The 19640-nt window shown below is 40.3% G+C and overlaps 1 long non-coding RNA gene across 6 annotated transcripts in view; it reads right to left on the bottom strand.

The window, feature by feature from the left end:
* Window positions 1-19640, bottom strand: part of LOC104001414 (uncharacterized) — a 187241-nt gene that overhangs the window by 145124 nt on the left and 22477 nt on the right. Inside the window, exon 4 of one of the 6 annotated variants that reach the window (XR_010147939.1) lies at window positions 11869-12064. The exons of the other annotated variants lie outside the window; for them this stretch is intronic. This is a non-coding gene — a long non-coding RNA (uncharacterized LOC104001414). The remainder of the gene's footprint in view (window positions 1-11868; window positions 12065-19640) is intronic. 6 annotated transcript variants of the gene reach the window in all.

The following is a 19640-nucleotide window of genomic DNA, read 5'->3' as shown; positions in this document are numbered from 1 at the left end:
AATATGGTAGATTTTAATCCAACTAGATCAATAATCACTTTGAACATCAGTGGTCTAAATGTACCATGTAAAAGACAGAACTTTAAATACAGATACACATATAGATTAGAAGCAAATGGATGGAAAAAGATATATCATGTTAACAGTAATCAAAGGAAAGCAGAGGTAGCTATATTTCAGACATAGCAGACATCAGGGCAAGAAAAGTTAACAGGGTTAAAGAGGGGCATTACATAGTGATAAAGGGATCAGTTCAAGAAATCATAACAATTCTTAAGATGTATGTGCCTAATAACAGAATATCAAAATGTGTGAGGTTTCTGTAGGCTATAGACTATTTCATTCAACAGTAGTAGAATGTACATTCTTCTCAAGCTCATATGGTATATTCATCAGAATAGATCACATTCTGAGCCATAAAACACCTTGACACATTTAAAAGATAACAATCACACAATGTCTTCTTTCAGACTGTAATAAACTAGAAATCAATGACAGAAAGATAAATGAAAAGTCCCAAATACTTGGAGATTAAAGAACACATATCCAAATAGCACATGAGTTAAAGAGAAAATATCAAAAGAAATTTAACAATATTTTCAACTGAATTAAAATGAAAACACAACTTATGAAAAACTGTAGAATGTAGCAAAAGCAATGCTTAAAGGGAAATTTATAGCAGTGAATGCATATTTTAAAAAGAAAAACTAAACATAATCAAAGTTTTCAATGCAGTAAAGTAGAAAAAGAAATGCAAATTAAATCTGTAGTAAGCAGAAAAAAGAAATAAAAAATTAGAGCAGAAATCGATAAAATATAAAAATGGAAATCAATCAAGATCAATGGAGCTAAAAACTGGTCCTTTGAAAAGATCAATAAAATGAATAAGCCTCCAGTCAGGCTAACTAAGAAAAAATAAAAGGGAAGACACAAATTACCAACATCAGAAATGAAAGAGGGGGCATCACTACAGACTCCATGGAAATTAACAAGATAATGCAGGAAGATTATGAACAAATTTGATAGCCTAGATGAAAGGATCATGTCCTTGAAAGAAACAATCTGCCAAAACTCACCCAAGAAGAAATAGACCATTGAAATAGACCTGTATCTATTAAAGAAATAGAATCAATGAGTAACCTTCCAAAACAGAAAGTATGAGGCCAGCCCAGATGGTTTCATTGGTGAATTATAGCAAACATTTAGGGAAGAAATTATACAAATTCTCTACAACCTCTTTCAGAGGACAGGAGAAGAGGAAATACTTTGTATTCTTTGAGACCAGCACTACTCTGATACCCAAACCAGACAAAGACATTACAAGAGAAAACTGCAGGTCATGATCTCTTGTGAACATAGATGCAAAGACCCTCAACAAAATATTATTAAAGGGACAGGTGCAGTGGCTCACACCTGTCACGTCAGCACTTTGGGAAGCCGAGGCGGGTGGATTGCTCAAGCTCAGGAGTTCAAGACTAGCCTGGGCAACATGGTGAAAACCCCTCTCTACAAAAAAATACAAAAATTAGCAAAGCGTAGTGGTGCATGCCTGTAGTCGCAGCTACTTGGGAGGCTAAAGAGGGAGGATCGCTTGAGTCCAGAAGGTTGAGGCTGCAGTGAGCTAAGACTGTACCACGGCACTCCAGCCTGAGCGACAGAGTGAGACCCTGTCTCAAACACACACAGACATACACATACACGCACATACACAACCAAAATATTAGTAAATTGAATCCGACAATGTATAAAAAGAATTCTGTATCACGGCCAAATAAGATTTATTCCAGGTATGCCAGGCTGGCTCAACATTTGAATATCAATTTATATAATCCATAATATCACCAGGCTAAATAAGAAAAATTACATGATCTTATCAATAGACATAGAAAGAGTATTTGACAAAATCCAACACTCGTTCATTATTAAAAAGAATAAAACTCTTGGCAAACAAGGCATAGAAGGGAATGTGCCCAACTTGATAAAGAATGTCTATCAAACCCCTACAACAAACATTACACTTAATGGTGAGAAACTAGAAGCATTCCTACTCAGATCAAAAACAAGGCAAGGATGTCCCCTCTCATCGTCTTTTTCAACATTATACCAAAAGTCCTAGTTAATGCAATAAGAGAAGGAAAGGAAATAAAAGATTTACTGATTGTGAAGGAAGAAATAAAAATGTCTTTGTTTGCATCTGACATAATTGTCTATGTAGAAATCTAAAATAATTGACGAAAACTCCTGGGACTAATAAGTATTATAGCAAGGTTGTAGAACACAAGGTTAATATAAAAAAGTCAGCCACTTTCCTATATATTAGTAATGAACAAGTGGAATTTAAAATTAGAAACAATACCATTTACATTAGCATCTAAAAATTAAGTAGGTAGAAATCTAATAATATGTATACAAGATCTATATGAAGACAACTGGAAAACTCTAATGAAACAAATCAAAGAATTAAATAAATGGAAAACAGAAAGATATTCCATGTTTGTGGATAGAAAGATTCAATACTGTCAAGTTCTTCCCAATTTGATCTATTGATTTGATGCATCCCAGTCAAAATCTGAGCAAGCTATTTTGTGGATGGCAGAAAACTGATTCTAAAATTTATATGGTGAGGCAAAAGATACAAAATAGTTAACAATGTTAAAGGGGAAGAACAGAGTCAGAGGATTGACACTAAGCCAACTTCAAGACTTCCTTCATATAAAGCTACAGTAATCAACACAGTGTGATATTGTCAAAGGAATAGACAAGTAGATCCATGGAACAGAATAGAGTCCCAAAATAGGCACATCAATAGAGTCAACTGATCTTTGACAAAGGGAAAAAGGCAATACAGTAAAGAAATGAGTCTTTTCAACAAATGATGTGGAATCGATACATTGAACATTTAAAAATATGAATCTGGACACAGAACTTACACTCTTCACAAAAATTAACTCAAAATGTATCATAGACTTAAATGCACAAGGCAGAACTATAAAACTTAAACTTATAGAAGATAACATAGGAGAAAACTTAGATGACCAGCTCGGCAATGACTGTTTAGATAGGACGTTGACGGCATGAGCCTTGAAAGAAAGAACTCATAAGCTGGACCTCATTAAAATTAAAAATTTCTGCTCTGCAAAAGACACTGTCAAGAGAATGAAAAGGCAAGCCACAGACTGGGAGAAAATATTTGCAAAAGACATATCTGATAAAAGATTGTTATCCAAAACATACAAAGACTCATAACACCACGTTGTATACTTCAAATAAACACAATAAAATTGTTTTTTTAAATACAAAAGTTTTAAAGATAAACAATAAGAAGAGAAAAATATGATTAAAGTATTAAGGGGAAAAGACCTTAACAGACATCTGTGAAAAAAATACATACAGATGGCAAATAAGCATATGAAAAGATGTCCAGTATCATATATCGTCAGGGAAATGCAATTAAAACAAAAAATGAGATACCATTACACACATATTAGAATGACCAAAATCCAGAACACTGAAAAAAACAAATTCTGGTTATGATGTAGAGCAATGGAAATTCTCATTCACCGCTGGTGGGAATGCAAAATGATACAGCCACTTTGTAAGATAGTTTGGCAGTTTATTGTAAAACGAAACATACTCTTGCAGTATGATTAGCAACTGATTAGCAACGTCAATACTCTTCAGTATTTACCCAAAGAAATTGAAAATTTGCGTCCACACAAAAACCTGCATACAGATGTTTATAGCAGCTTTATTCAAAACTGCCAAGACTTGGAAGCAACCAAGATGTCTTTCTGTCAGTGAATGGATAAATAAACCGTAGTACATCCAGACAATGAAATGTTATTCAGTGCTAAAAAGAAATGAACTGTCAAACTGTAAGAAGACATGGAGGAGCCTTAAGTGCATATTACTAAATGAAAGAAGCTAATCTGAAAAGGCTACATACTGTATAATTAATTCCAACTATATGATATTCTGGAAAAGGCAGAACTATGGAGGTAGCAAAAGACCAGTGGTCGCCAGGGGTAGTAGGGGAGAAAAGAATGAAAAGGCAGGCCACAGAGAATTTTTAGAAGATCTTAGGAAACTACTCTGTATAAAACTATATGGTAGATAAAAGTCACATATTTGTCCAAACCCATAACATGTACACCACCAAGATTGAACCCTACTATAAACTATGGTCTTTGGGGGATAATGATGTGCCAATGTAGGTTTATCAGTTGTAAGAAATTTATCACTTTGGTGGAGAATATTGATAATGGAAGAGGCTATGTGTGTGTGTGGGCAATGGGTTTATGGGATATCTCTGTTTCTTCCTCTCAATTTTGCAGTGAACCTAAAATTCCTCCAGAAAATAAAGTGTATTAAAAATGAGCAAAAGATTTGAACAGGCACTTACAAAAGAAGATGTATGAACGGCCTATAAGTCCATGAAAGGATGCTGAAAGGTTTATTAATTATCAGGAAGAACAAACTAAAATCACAATGAGATACCATTTCACACCCTCTAGAACGACTGATTAATAAACTTTAAAAGACCAACAAGACCAAGTGTTGCAAAGGTATAGAACAAGTGGAACTCTCATATATTGCTGGTAGGAAGACAAGGGTGCAACCACTTTGAAAAAGTTTGGTGATTTCTCACAAATATTCATCTACCACACAATTCAAAATTCTATTCCTAAGTATCTACCCAAGAGAAATGAAAGCATTTGTTCCCATAAAGGCTAGTATAAAAATGCTCATAGCAGTTTTATTTTTAATAGCCAAAAACTAACACCACCCTAAATATCTATTAACAGATGAACATATAAACAAGTTGGTGTATATTCATAAAATGGAATACTACTCAGTAATAAAAACTATTAATACAAGTAACATGAAGGAATTCAAAAACATTATGCCATGTGAAAGAAGTCAGAAACAAAGAGTATTTACCGTGTAAGTCTATTTATAAGAAAGTCTAGAACAAGCAAACTAATCAATAGTGAAAGAAAGCAGACGTGTGATTGCCTGGGGATGAAAATGGAGGGAATGACTGTCTGCAAAGGGGTAAAAGAAAATCTCTGGGGTCATGGAAATGTTCTGTCTTGATTGTGGCAGTAGTTATATGGTAGGTTATACATTTGTCAAAATGTGTGCATTGTACTTTATGTAAATTATGCCCCAATAAGTTTGATTTAAAAATCCTGAATCCTTAATGATTCCTCAAAACAGAGCAACAAACAATGCTCATTGGACACCTTTGAAAATTGCTAGGGCATCAGTGCATTATTCTAAAAATGAATAAAGAAACACTATTAAGCAATTATCCTACTTTTCCCAGGATATCCAATATAGTTATGCACCACATAACAATATGATGGTAGTCCCATAAGATTATAGATTATGCTCTTTTGTTTTTGTTTTGTTTCAGACAGAGCCTCTCTCTGTCACCCAGGCTGGAGTGCAGTGTTACGATCTCAGCTCACTGCAACCTCTGCCTCCTAGCAATCCTTCTGCCTCAGCCTCCCAAGTTGCTGGGACTACAGGTGTGCAACACCACCATGTTGGCCAGGCTGTTCCCGAGCTCCTGACCTCAAGTGATCCACCCACCTCAAAATTATGCCATATTTTTACTATATCATTTCTATGCTTAGCTATGTTTAGATACACAAATACTTATCATTGTTTTATAACTGCCTACAGTATTCAGTGTAGTAACATGCTATAAGTTTTGTAGCCTAAAAGGCTGGCCCATATGCCTAGGCATGTAGCATTTGTGCACTCTGTGATGTTCACACGATGAAATCACTTAATGACAACATTTTTCAGAACGTATCTCTGTCATTAAGTGACACACGGCTGTAGTTCAAAGTTCTATTTTATAGAACACTAATCAATACATGCAAAAGGAATGGCATTTTGCAATGTCTAATGAACTCGTGATGTCAATGGATGGTGAGACCACGAATTGAAAGGCTGATGGAAACATAGTAATGGATGAGTCCCTTAACTCACTGAATAAACTTCATATCACAAAGAACGGGACAACCAGGTATTATATGTTCCCTGATATGATGCACTATAGACTTGAAACTAATTTGGATCTTAGCTCTACAAATTTGCAGTAAATAAAAGGAAAAAGACTTTAAATAAGTGCACAAGAAAATAAATAATCTGACAAATACAAAGTTAGAGAAATCTTATAAGACAAGTGATCTAATTTTTTTTTTATTTGCCAAGATACGTACAGAAGTATTTGGTGGAAAAATTGTGTGATGTCTGAAATTTGTTTTAAAAATCTCTAGTAAAATACATAAATAGGTAGACAAATAGATGAAACTATTTAAAAAATAACTGTTGAAACTAGGTGATGAGTATACTGTTCTCTTTCCTTTTATGTCCATTTACATGTTTCCATAATAAAATAAATTTAATAAAATATATTTAAGTACATTTAAAATTTAATATTTCTATTAACAAAAGTATGGTTTTCGGAGAAAACCTTCAATTTTCTGGGAAATCAACTTACTCCTTTGATGGTGCCAAACAAAATAGGTGTCCCTAGGTTGTTTCTTTTTCTAGTCTAATTTTATTTTATTCAGGGTAGTATGTGTGCATGACAGTCAAACAGTATTGCAAAGCTTATAATAAAATATCCTGCTATTTCTTGATTTTTCACTTTTAGACATTGCTTATTGATCCCTAATGCCACTGCCTATGAGTCTTTATCTTGAGCCAGGCAATTTCCTAAAAGAGGAATCTTTCCCTCTGGTTTAACCTCTTTGATCCTCTGCTAGAGTAAGGAAAAAAGCTGTGTCCTGGTCGCCTGGGTGGGGAGAAAGTGTTCTCCCATAATCTGTTAACAATCCCAGGTTTACAGTGCCACCTTTCAAGGCACTCGGTGCCTCCTACTCCTGGGCCTTAGGGGACTGGTTTCACATTAGTCCCTCTACCGTAAGTATCTATGAATTTCTCTGCTCTGCCAAGTCAGTTCCCATTCATTTATCAACTTTCCATTGACCACAATAATAATTTGTTCTTAACTTATTAAGTGCCTACAATGTGAAGAATATTATTCTAGGGAGCTGGGATATATCAGTGAACAAAACAGGCAGTAAGCATAATACATAAGTACATAATGTGTGGTATTAGAGCAGGATAAGGTAATCGGAAGTGTGGGAGGGGTGTGTTGGGTTGTAATTTTAATGGGGTGGATGAGGTAGGTTCATTAAAAAGGACATTTGAGCAAAGGCCTGAGAGAAGTCAGGCAGTTAGCCATGCGGATACGTGTAGGGACAGCCTCATCTAGCTGAAGTGTTTTGTCTGTATGGGCTCCTCTTTTTGTCCTTGTAGGGTATATTTTTATTCTGTCCTATCATGTTAGTGGGGTTGAAGGGATGGATATCAATGTTTGCACTCAATTCACCACATTTAACTAGAATTGCCTCCTGCCAACCCCACCCTTCTCATGCTAATGTGTTTCCTGTCTTTCCCAAATTGCCTAACACCAGATGAATACATAGGAAGTCAATAAATAATATTGTTTATTGTTACATTAAATTAACAAATTATTAGTTTGAAATAGCTTTCAAAAACCTCTATTTTGCCCCAAAATACTATTCAGCCTCCTAAGAGTTTCTTCCTTTTCTGCATCCTTTTGAAGTGCCACCCCACATGTGCTGTAAGCAACGAAATGATTGTGCATCTCATAGCAGACAGTGTCCTCTGTAGTGGATGGGAAACTGCTCTTTGTAGATGTTACCCACTCAGAGTAGGATCCTGTAAGAAATGATCAGTATCTCATCGACAACAATATAGTGTGCTCAGCGAAATTTGGGGGTGATGGAATGGTGCTGCATGGAATTGGGTGGTATAGTTACCCAACTCTGTGCACTTTTCAAAACCCCTAGAACTGAACTTCACTGTATGCAAATTGCAAAAAAATCAACCAAGATGTTTAGGGGGACCCAGAATGGAGTGCACACTTTGACAAATGAATCTAACTGTATTGCAAAATGTATGGCATAACCCCACTGAGGGGGAGTGTGGAAAAAAGAAGATGATCTAAGTAACTTTGGGAAATGGTGTTTTGACTGGAAGCTATAAGGCTAATGACAAAAAGAACTGTACAAAGACACTGTACTCTAGTTGGTAAGTCTGTTTCTCACAGAGGTCCAGGTTAACAATTCTGAAACTACTTTACATGATATCAGGGAAGAAGAAATAAGTAAATAAATTGTGAATAATGGGAGCCAGGTTTCTCTCTGTCAAAGAAAGCAGTGACAATGAAGCTGGAGAGGCCAGGAAGTGCCCCCGGGGTCCTGGATTAGAGTAGGAGAGATCAGTAAGAGCTCATCTTTATTTTAATATGTAACAGCTATGTAGATACAGAAATGAATAGGGATATGTCTTTATGGATGGGTTAGCATACAATACACAGATTTCCTAGTTCTGTCTGCACAGAGGACCCAGAAGCAGAGAAAGCCCAGCAGCAACAAACAGAACCAACACTTGGATCTCCAGTGGTGCTGGGGAAATACCATACTCCAATAAAAGAAAACCAACCAGGGTTCTGTGGAGAAATGGCTGATGCTAGGGCTGGGACAAGGAAAATACAAGAGGAGCCCCAAGTATCTTTTAGCATCTAGAAGTAAGGAAGTACTAAAACACACAGGAGAGAGAGAGAGAGAGAGAGAAGAAAAGACGGAGACACGTCAGAGGATACTGAAGCCATTCTGGAAGAACTCCCAATGGCCAAAGCTGAAACAATCTGAGGAAATAAATAAATAATTTGATTCTAATCCAAAAGATAAATATACATGAGTCCATACCATCCATAAAGAGTTGAATTGTGTCCCCTCAAAATTCATGTTCACTGGAACCTTGCAGTGGGACCTTACTTAGAAATAGCATCTTTACCAATGTAATTAGTTAAGGATCTTGATATGAAATCATCCTGGATTTAGAGGTGACCCTAAATCCGATGACTGGTGTTCTTATAAGAAGAGGAAAGGACCCAGAGACACAAACAGAGAAGAAGCCGGTGTGAACCTCAGGCAGAGACCAAGATGATGTGTCTACAAGCCAAGGACCACCAAGGTTGCCAGCAACCATCAGAAGCCAGGAGAGAGGCATGGGACAGATTCTCCCTCAGAGCCCCCAGAGCAACCATCAGAAGCCAGGAGAGAGGCATGGGACAGATTCTCCCTCAGAGCCCCCAGAAGGAATTCACCCTGGCAACACCTTGATTTCAGACTTCCTTGATCCTAAATTATGAAAGAGTAACATTCTGTTGTTTTAAGCCACCCAGTTTGTGGCAATTTGTTACAACGGCCCTAGGAAACTGACATGAAGATATACACAAATCATTGAATAAATAAAAGGAGGAAAAGGGGAAAAGGGACGAATCTCCCTTAGAGAATAATTTCAAATATCTGTAGATAATCTCTCCTCCAGAACACGGAGCTTGATTCCTCTCCCTTTGAGTGTGGGCTGGACTTAGTAACTTACATCCAAAGAATAGAATATAGAAAGAGGAAAATGGTAACTTTACAGCAGAGAAACAAGGTCAACCTTCCCAGTGCTTAAGTCATGCTGATAGCATGCATCCCAATAGGATTATTAACAGGACTTCACCTCTGTGGTATTCTCTCCTAAAACTCATAACACCTAGTCTAATCCTGAGAAAAACATCAGAAAAACCCAAATTGACAGACATTCTACAAAATAACCAGTCACTACCTTTTAAAACTATTAAGGTTATAAAAAACTGAGAAGCTAACAGATCCCATGAGACCAAAGAGACATGATGACTAAATGAAACGTGGTATCCAGGATTGGATCCTGGAACAGAAAAGGGACAGTAGTGAGAACACTGGTGACACTCAGTAACTGTGGAGCTTAGTTAATCGTATTGTACCAATGTTAATTTCTACGTTTTGACAAAGGTACCATCGTTACGTAAGATGCTGACATGAGGGGAAGCTGGGTGAAAGATATACGGGAACTTTCTTTACTATCTTTGTAACATTTTGGTAAATCTAAAATTATTCCAAAATAAAAAGTAAAAAAAAAAAAAAAACCAAATGTGTGTAACAGATCTAGAAGCCAGTCAGCATTTTCTCAACCTCTACTTTCCATCTCGTGGTTTTATTTCCTTTCTCTGAAATGGAAGAGAATCTTGAGTCAACCTCTGCACCTCCTCTCCTCCCCCTCAACCTCCTTCCCAAACTAACATATACATTTTAAAATTAGGAAAGTAAGTGAACAAATGAGTGAATGAATAAACAGACAGACAGACAGACAGACAGCTTACAGTAGATTGGGGGCATCCAGCAGTTTGGGGAACGATTAGAAAGTGTAAATATTTAGCTCCACATCTTGTCCACCACAATGGTGACAGCCACACAAGGACAGTGTTTCAAAATGAAAGTTAAATATTTATTCTGGCTCCCCGGTCCCTCATCCACCAGGGAGCCTTGCACAGCTGGCTTTCGAATGGAGCCAAAGTTTCTTCTCTTGGCCTTCTGACTTCCCACTGCACATGTGCTATAGGTAAACAATCCACTGGCTTCCACTCCATCTGATTGGCACTCAAGGAGGAAAAGCACGGTCTGAGGACAGGCAGCACATCTAATCCACTCTTGCATATCCTCAGGAGGTTGCTGAGATGCACTAGATAAGGTATGTGAGCACCCTTTGTAAACCTGAAAACACTACGGCATTGTTGCTGTTACTTGCCCTGTGCCTTGGTTCTGTCTAGACTGTAATGCCCTCCATGCCAGTAGCCCAGCACACTTCCAGGGGAACTTCAGACGCATCTGCTAACACTTGTCAAGTTACCTGGATTTGATTTCTCACCCTCTGCAGGCCTTGGCTCTGTAGCTTGAACCACTTGATCCTTATGACTTTGGCCTCACTCCTATATTCATTCACTCATTCATTCAAAAAAAAATTCATTCAACCACATGGCAGCTCTATGGTAGGTATAGGAACACAGACATACATAAGCCATAATCCATAACTCTGAAGAGCACACATTACTCTTGGCCGCTTATTTGCTTTAGCTCTGACCCTCTTTGGGGCATCCTAGCTTCACTTGTCCTCCCTAACTCCAGGCTTGTTTCCTTCTCCCTTGCTTGGCTCACACAGAATACTTGACTAGTAGTCAGATTTCTCAGCTTGACTCTGGGATCCCTGACCTGTTGGGCCCTCCCTGGTGTTGTCATAGTGAAAAGAAGACCCAGCAGTTCCAGTATCCACCTGCCTTGTTCGCTCCAGCCCTGGAGTTCAGGTATCTAGACATCCACCTGTCTAGACATTAAGTTTCAAGAGTTGCTTGTTGCCTTTCTCCGTCACCTATTGGTGCATTGTGTCCACCTATTGGAACATTCTACTGTTTCGTACTAGGCAACTTCCCAACTGCCTGCCTGGACCCCAGCAGATCTTTGTACATATCCTTGAACACTTATTTGCTCTTTGGTTGAACTTCACAGCCCTGGTGCTGCCTTGCCCCCATCCCATCTTGCTGCAACTAAGACATGGGATTCTACTTCCAGATCAGAGATCCTCCATGGCTGCTGATAGGGGCTAGTTTTGGCTGTGGCTGGACAACATGTCCCATTGGCAAACGAAGGCCCTGCCCCAACTGGGTGATGCAAAACTGTTTAGCACCTTTAGGATTTTCCCCCTTGCCAAGAACTATGAAGAAGAGACATATTCTTGCCCAAGTCAGAACCAGTTCCCTAGGTTTTACCGAGCTATCAAAACCTAGTTTTTAAAGCCAAAATGTCTCAATTTTGACTTTAACATCTGTATCTCCACTAAAATATTTCTCTTTTTTAAAGATGGGGGTACCCTAACTGGAACAGTTCTGCTTACCTAGAGGTTGGCACAAGTTTAGGGTATCTGCTGGCAGCATTGTTCAGGACACAGCTTTTCCTCTGGGGTGTAACACCTTGGTTACAGGTAGGTAGATCTTGATCTCCTCAGCTCTCAGGGCCAGTCACTTCAGCACCATGGCAGAGAACAGTTAGTTCTATTTACCATATGAATGTTTTCATTTTTCTTATGTATTCTATGATGAGAAAAAGGCAGAGAAGCACTCTTGTAGGAACAGGCATCATGACTATCTTCTTCGTTGCCCTGGATGAGACAATGTCTTAGAATTCTGGGGTACATGCCAGAGGGAAGGAGAGGAGGTTGGGCTAGCCCAGCTGGAGAAAGGCCCAGGAGCCACATGAAGTAGACTGTCCTTCCCTGAAAGTTCCCAGAGGTGCTAAAATCAAGAGTGGGCAGAACTCAGGTGAATGTAAGATCAAGAAGGAAGTCCAGCTCTATCACCAAGTCAAGAGAGCTGGAGTAGGTGGTAGAAGTTGGGTTTCTAATCCTGAGTTTCTAGTCCATATGTGGAGGCCAGAAAGGGAGAGCAGGGGGAAGCTGGTGAGAGGAAAGGGGAAGGGAGTCTGTGCATACACCAGAAAGATGTTGCTGTCCCCATCTGACTTCCACCTAGCACCAGGAGACCTGATTGCAATCAAAGGGCCAGCGGAGGGTCAGAGAAATCTGCCACTGTCAGACCTTCTACTACTTGTGTCTGGAATTGGAATTGTCCTTTTCTTTCCCCTCCATCTCTTCAAGTCCCACTCATCCTTTGAAATCCAGCTCAAGACTGACTTCCCTGTGTAATATGCCACCTCCTCTGCACTCCTACCACCACGTTGATCCCACCGTGCACTTTGGCATGTAATTGCTGATGTACCGCATCACAGAGACTCATGTGTGCTGGCCTTCGCCTTGTCTCTCACCTGGAAACAAGGTGCCTTGCCTTAGGTCCTTTCATAACCCTCCCAGCATCTAGCATGCTGCTGGGCTTAGTAAATCTTCATGCAATGAAGACAGTAATAAAGTTATATTGATGTTCTCAATGGCCCAGATGGTTAATCAAACCTGGGTGTTGCCCATCTGGCTGCATGCAAATACGGTTTTTCTAACATGTGTCAGCTGGTAGAGGCCAAACCTACTACCAGTAGGACATGCATACCATATAGCTTTCCAATAGAAACAGTAAATTATGTTAGCCTGGTAGTTCTCAACCCTGGATTCCCACTGGGGTCATCTGAGGAGCTTTCAATAGTTCCATTCTGAGTTGATTGGCTCAGAATGAGGCCTGAACACCAGTGTGTTTTAAAAGCTTTCTGGACAATTCTTAGAGAGAGCCAAGGTTGAGAACTTTTTTAAATATTCATTTGTATTATTTTTCATATGCTTTTCATATTCTAGAGCCCAATCCCAACTGTTCCATCCACTCCAATGGCTAACCTGTGTTTTCTATCCTTTTGATATAATTTGATTTATTCATTGAGCATTTAGGCAGTGCATCATGTACCAGGCAGAAACAAAGAGAAGCATGGGGCTTATCCTCAAGAAACCCACTGTCAGTTTTATGGAAATAAGTAAACTTTGCTATCTAAACTCAGGAACTTAGTAAATTCAGATAAATTTTTGGATAATACCTTGCTATCTGAATTCTCACTATTTGCTACCTGAAATGTAGAAACCAAACACATTAAAATAATGGGACTCCTCTCTACACAAATTACACAAAGTTACCATCCAACCTGTTGCTACAGCTCTAGAACCAAATAGAATTGGATAGCACATTATTATAAGTGCCATGTAAGTAAATGAGTTGAGAATGAACAGGAAGATATGGCCACCTCGATAAAGAGGGGTCCTGGCCTCGGGGTCTTACAGCCCCCCAAAATCAGGCCAGGTAAAAAGGAAGCTTTCCAGGCTAACGGTGTCATCAGACACCAGTGCCATATCTCTTTTTCTGGAGATGTTTTCTCTTCCCATTTCTGAGATCTTCGTGTCTCCCATAATGCCTAATACCATGAGAATCTACCTTGTCTGGTTCAGTGGAGGTCTGCAGATTGCCTGTGGGTAAAGAAATGCATGTAGGTGGTTCCTTCTGGTCAGAAAAACTTGGGGTATTGAAAAGGAAAAGTAGATAAAGAGCAGAGGGCAACACAAAAAACCAAAGGGAAGGCTCAAAGTGAAAAGCCAGCAACGGGCCCTCTTGAATGCAGAAGTACTATTCTCCTGGTGCCATGCTCCACACCTCATCTATCACCACGGTCCCCTTCCTGGTGTACCTGGATGATTTCTACAATGCTCATTTGCACCACTACCTCCCCTACCTGCAGTCTTACCTTTGACTTATTATACACCTTTAGATATATCTAAGGTTGCTGCTGACCTGAATTTGCTCATCACTCACTCTCCTCTCTCCCTCAAAGCCTTACATGATGTAAGAAGAGGCTTCAGAAGTCATCTCCTTTGTGCCCTACCTTCATGCAATACCCAAAGATGAGCAACAAAAAGACTAGTCCTTCTGCTGGGAGATTCCCTGGAGAGAGACCCTCTAGTGTCCACCAGGCACTGATATCTCACCCTTTCTTCTCCTCTGATACTGCCTCCACATCCCTGTTATTTTAGTATGCCTGAATTTTCTGAGGCAAAGGATGGCTCTGTGCATACCTCACCTTGTCTTCTCTCGTTTCTCACCTCCCTCACGCTGCATATGTAAGAATGTTCTCTCTGAGTTAGATCCCTCAAATTATTTCCCAGGCCCTTCATCTGTTGGCCCACAAAGGAGGATCGATAAGAGTTCAAGAAAGCCGAAAGCCAAGAGCATTCCCCATGCTGGACTGAGGAAAGGTTGAAGCAGACCAGGCACAAACCCTTCAGCTCCTTGTCAGCAGCCTTTGATCTCTGTGGCAGCTAACATGAAAGTAGAATTTGGCCCTCCAACTGTACAGGATGAGACTTGACAAGAAAATCAGTTTCTCTGACAATTTCAAAAGGCCCGACACTTTCGTCACTTGGCACTTGGCCATGGGGAATGGTGCTGTGGACACATCTGCACCCCCCCAGAGAAACCATTTTCCCAGGAAGGACTGACAGTTCAAGTGCAGGCAAGTCCATGAGGAATGAAGGACAAGCTCTTCCCTGCCCTTCATTGAGGACAGGTGTTGCAGGAAGCAGGAGGATTTTCATTGGATAGCTAAGGGAACTTCCTACCTATCTGGGTTGAAAGGCACCAGGAGGGCTGTCCAGGGAATCTGGAGAAACTCTTTTCTCAAGACTAAAGAATAAGCATGTCTGCTGCTGGTTTGGAAAAGTTTAAGCCAAAGATGCTGTAGCAAACTGGCCTTTGTAGGATCTTTCCATATTTGCAAGGCTAAGTGTGACTCAGATGTGCTTTTTTCAGCTTACCTCTCTTGTTCTTCAATAAGCAAACCAAAATAAATTAGATTTGCCCTTTTATTACAGTTTCAACTTATCATTTGGCTTCTGAGCTACTCAAAGTTTAGATGCTTCTGAACTCAGCTGGATCCTGCTTTCCATTTTCTCAAATGGCCTTGGGAAAACTGGTAAAGTTGGCAGGACTTCCCCATGGTACCGTCACATCCTCACGTTCCTTCCTAGCATCTCTTACATCCCCTCCACCTTCAAGCATCCTGGAGCTGCAGTATCTCGGTATGAATCCACCCTAAGGGTTCACAACTCACTAAGTGGCCTTCTTCTAAAACGTCAAGAGTATTTTAAAAGTGGGCCTCATAGGCAGACCATGTTTAATTCAAAAGAAAGGGCTATTTACGGAATAATCTCAATATCAGTCTTAGAAGGGGTCTCTGCCCTGGTCTGTTGAAAAACAGACTGTTAAAGAGAAATTAGAACCAGAATTAATCCCTTCAGAGGTATGTTATTTGGGGGGATTTTATTTTCCTGGAAGACATGTGCCCTGAACTTTGAGTAGGATCCAAAGCTGGTAAAAGTTTCCCCTCTTGGGAAACTTTACTCCCCAAGGAGAGTAATGACAGACTGTAGATGTTTGGTAGACACAAAGACTGGGCTGCCTGTGGGTGTGAACTGATGCTTCTGAACTCCCCTGAAAACCACATAAATAATCGGCATTTGTCACAGCAGCAGCAACAGCACTCTCCACTACCACCACCACAACCACAGCATTGGCCAAGGGAGGTCTTTCTTAATTAAAGCAACTATCTTTCCTCACCATCAATGCAATTAGAATTTAATGAACCCAGGGCATTTCTTTTAAGGCCTCAAAATTATAGCTGATCTCAACACTCATGTGCTGGGTTGGAGGGAGAGGCATCACCCATTCTGAAAGCATGAGAAATGGAGGGCAATAGGAATTAAAGAGATGGAGTTGTGCTACACTGACGAGAATCACCTGGAGATGACGGGGACTCAAGAATGACCAGAGGAAAGGTGACTGTTCCTTCTACGGACTCTGAAAGAATGTGGAAAATCCTCACTTCCCAGCATGAGGGTGGGAGGCACATTAATCAGTTAATATACAAGCATTTATGCAACGCCACCTTGTGCGAGGCACTGCATTAGATCTATAGAGGGCATGATAGGAAGACAGATAGATAAATAAGACACAGTAGACACAAGTCCTGATTTCAGTCTACTTCAAACTACAGTTCAGGTGTGCATGCTGAAATGATGACTAGAAGGCAAGAAGTTAATGTTTACGTAAAGAAAGTGGCAGGAGTTCTAACAAGCCATGCTGTTTTGGAAGACACAGAACCCAAGGAGGCGGCGAGGAAGCAGAAAGCCTTCCAAGAGGAAAAAAAAACCAGCAAAGCACAGGCAGGAGAAGAACCTGGCCTGTTCTGGCATCAGTGAGCAATAAGTAGCAAACAAATGAGCCAGGGACTGTTTGGTAAATTTAAGTCATTAAATGCTTACAACAACCTTAGAAAGTAGGTTATTACTGTCACCCCTATTTTACAGATGGGAAAATTGAGGTACATAGAGATGAATTAACTTGCACAGATAGTAAGTGACAGCTGAGATTCAAACGCAGGTGGTCTCACTCCAGACCAGTCTGTCCAACAGAAATATTACGTGAGCTACAAATGCCAGCCACATGTGTAATTTTAAATATTCTAGTAGCCACATTAAAAAATAAAAAGTAAAAAAAGTAAAATTGATTTTAATATTTTACTTAACCCAGTATTTCCAAAATAGGTATTTCATTCATTCTTTGAAATCTGGTGTGTTTTATACTTACAGCACATCCCAATTCAGACTAGCCACACTTTAAGTGCTCAGTAGCCACATGCAGCCAGTGGTTACCAAATTGGACAATGCAGCACCACACTACCAGCTGTGCCCTTAATCACTCAGCAAGGCAGTCTCCACAGTGGGTGGCCTGACTGCAGATGGTCACAGGGTGATGAGATTGGATAGGTAAGCTGAGGGCAGGTGGAGGAGAGTTCCTAATGGTGGGTGAAGGAGTAAATGGTTTCAAGAGACCACTTTTGACCTAACATAACAAATGCAGTGCCTTACACATAAGGGCTCAAGCCTGTACCCTTCTTGTGTGATCACTCATTGGTCCCCAAAAATTACTGTGATTTGCAGATTGTGGGAGGTAATGTGGTACAGTAGAGGGAAGCCTTGGTGCTGCAGCTCAGCAGACAGGGGTGTGGGCCCACCCGCAACCGCACATCAGTTGTGTGATCTTGGGGAAGTTATTTAATGTCTTCAAGCCTCAGATTCTACATCTACAGCTCTAAAATGGGACTCACCATGCTGATGTCACAGCACTGTTTTAAGGATTAAAGCAGATTAAATAGACTTCAAGCTCTTAGTACAGTGCCTCACATGTTATAAACGCTCAAGAAATGCTAGCGGTTATTATTATCAGGAGCTCCAAGTTACACGGTTACAAAGTTCCAAGTGGCCCAGTAGGCCAGGCTGTGGACTGCCGCCTGAGTCCCTACATAGTGCATTTCAATTTGGCCTCTTTCTATGGTGCCAGGTGAGGCCAGGTCAGACTGGGGAGTCGACTTGTGTAAGACACACAGAGACCTGGGGGTGGGGTGCTGGGAAGACCCAGAGGGCTGGCTCCGGGTCCTGTTGGCTGGAGGAAATCATGCAGGAGATGAACTGGAATGGACTCCTGAACATGGATTCTTACTCAGTTAAGGAAAGCTGTTTAAGATCCTTGGACCTGAGAGCTGAGAGGAGACTTGGAGATCACTTAGGGTATGTCAATTCTCCTTGATTAGCAAATTAAGGAACTAAAATCCAGTGAGATGAAGTAATTGCCATGGCCAGGCGCCTAGCTAGGAGCAGAGCCCATGCCTCAAGTCAGAAATCTCAATTTCTTGTCTAGTGGTCCACACTTAATGAATCATGCCTGCGACTGCCTTGTTCTCATATCAGCCCTGGCTGCGGGTCAGAATTACGTGGAAAGCTTTGAAAATCCACAGATGTTGGGTTCCTCCACAAGAGATCCATATGGACATACTGCTTTCCACTGACCGTTTCCAAGAACCACCCTCCCATCGCAAAACTCTCTAGCCCCTCTTCAAAATCTGGCTTTTACATATCTCTTCTGTGAGGTTTTCTGAGATAACCATGACAATAATAATAGCAGTATTAATAACAGTAATAACCAATACTGTGAGGACTCACGATATGCCAGCCACTGGGCTAAGCATCTTGCATGGATCATCTGATTTAATCCTCACAAGGGCTACTGCATTTTTTAAAGCCTCATACAGAGGAAGAAATCAATGCTCAGGCAGTGGTAAGGGGTTTTTTGTCCAAGGTGAAACTGTTGCAGGTGGTGGAGCTAGGACCTGACCTGTCACTGGTCTGACTCCAGAGCTCATGCTCTTAACTCTGATTCTAGGTAATCACCATGTTAATGTTAACTTATTGGGATTTGCTTTGTGTATCAGTCTTATTCTTGCATATCTGTCCATCCTTTGTTTTCAACTACACTGTAGGCTCACCAAATGCAGGGACACTTTCTTCTTCCTGGGGGTCTCTGCTCTTCATCTAAGCCAGTGTGAGCTTGGTGGGTTTATGGGCTAAGAGTAGGTCAGCAAAGGGTAATCAAGGAACAGAGGCTTCTGTGTCCTGGGGGAGGGGAGGCCTTTGGAAACCTTGTTCTCTATTCTAGTAGGTATTTTTGAAATATAGAAAAATCACAAAAATAGAAAGTTCATAAAACCATACAGTTAGAATGGACAATAGATGTCTAACTCCACTTTTATTTTATAATGGGGAAACTAAACTGAGGTCTTTGAAAAATAAGTGACCTGTGAAGGATCACATAGTTGACGCAGGGATAAAACTGGAGTCTGGGAAGTAAACACAAAAACTATCACCATCATGTAGTATCTTCTTAGTGTATGTCATAGTTTTTATACTCATTGTCTTTAGTTTATGTAACGAGGTCAACATTTAACCCATATTTTATTGATGAGGAAACTGAGGCACTGACAGGTAAATTAACTTGTCCTGGCTCACACAGATGGGAAGTGACGCCAGATCTTCTGTCTCCTGGGTCATTATGTAATATTTCTAGAATTTTTTGAGAATGAATTATGTGGTAGGTATTTTATGTGCATTTTAACAATCATCACAGAAACTCTCTGTGGCAAATAACATAGCCCCATTTTGAAAATGAAGGAATGAGGACAAGGTGCGGTGGCTCGTGCCTGTAATCCCAGCATTTTGGGAGGCTGAGGGCGGATCACGAGGTCAGGAGATCGAGACCATCCTGGCTAACACAGTGAAACTCCATCCCTACTAAA

Source organism: Pan troglodytes, chromosome 10, assembly GCF_028858775.2.
Source record: "Pan troglodytes isolate AG18354 chromosome 10, NHGRI_mPanTro3-v2.0_pri, whole genome shotgun sequence".
NCBI lineage: Eukaryota > Metazoa > Chordata > Mammalia > Primates > Hominidae > Pan > Pan troglodytes.
This window is presented reverse-complemented; position numbering and strand designations above follow the sequence as displayed.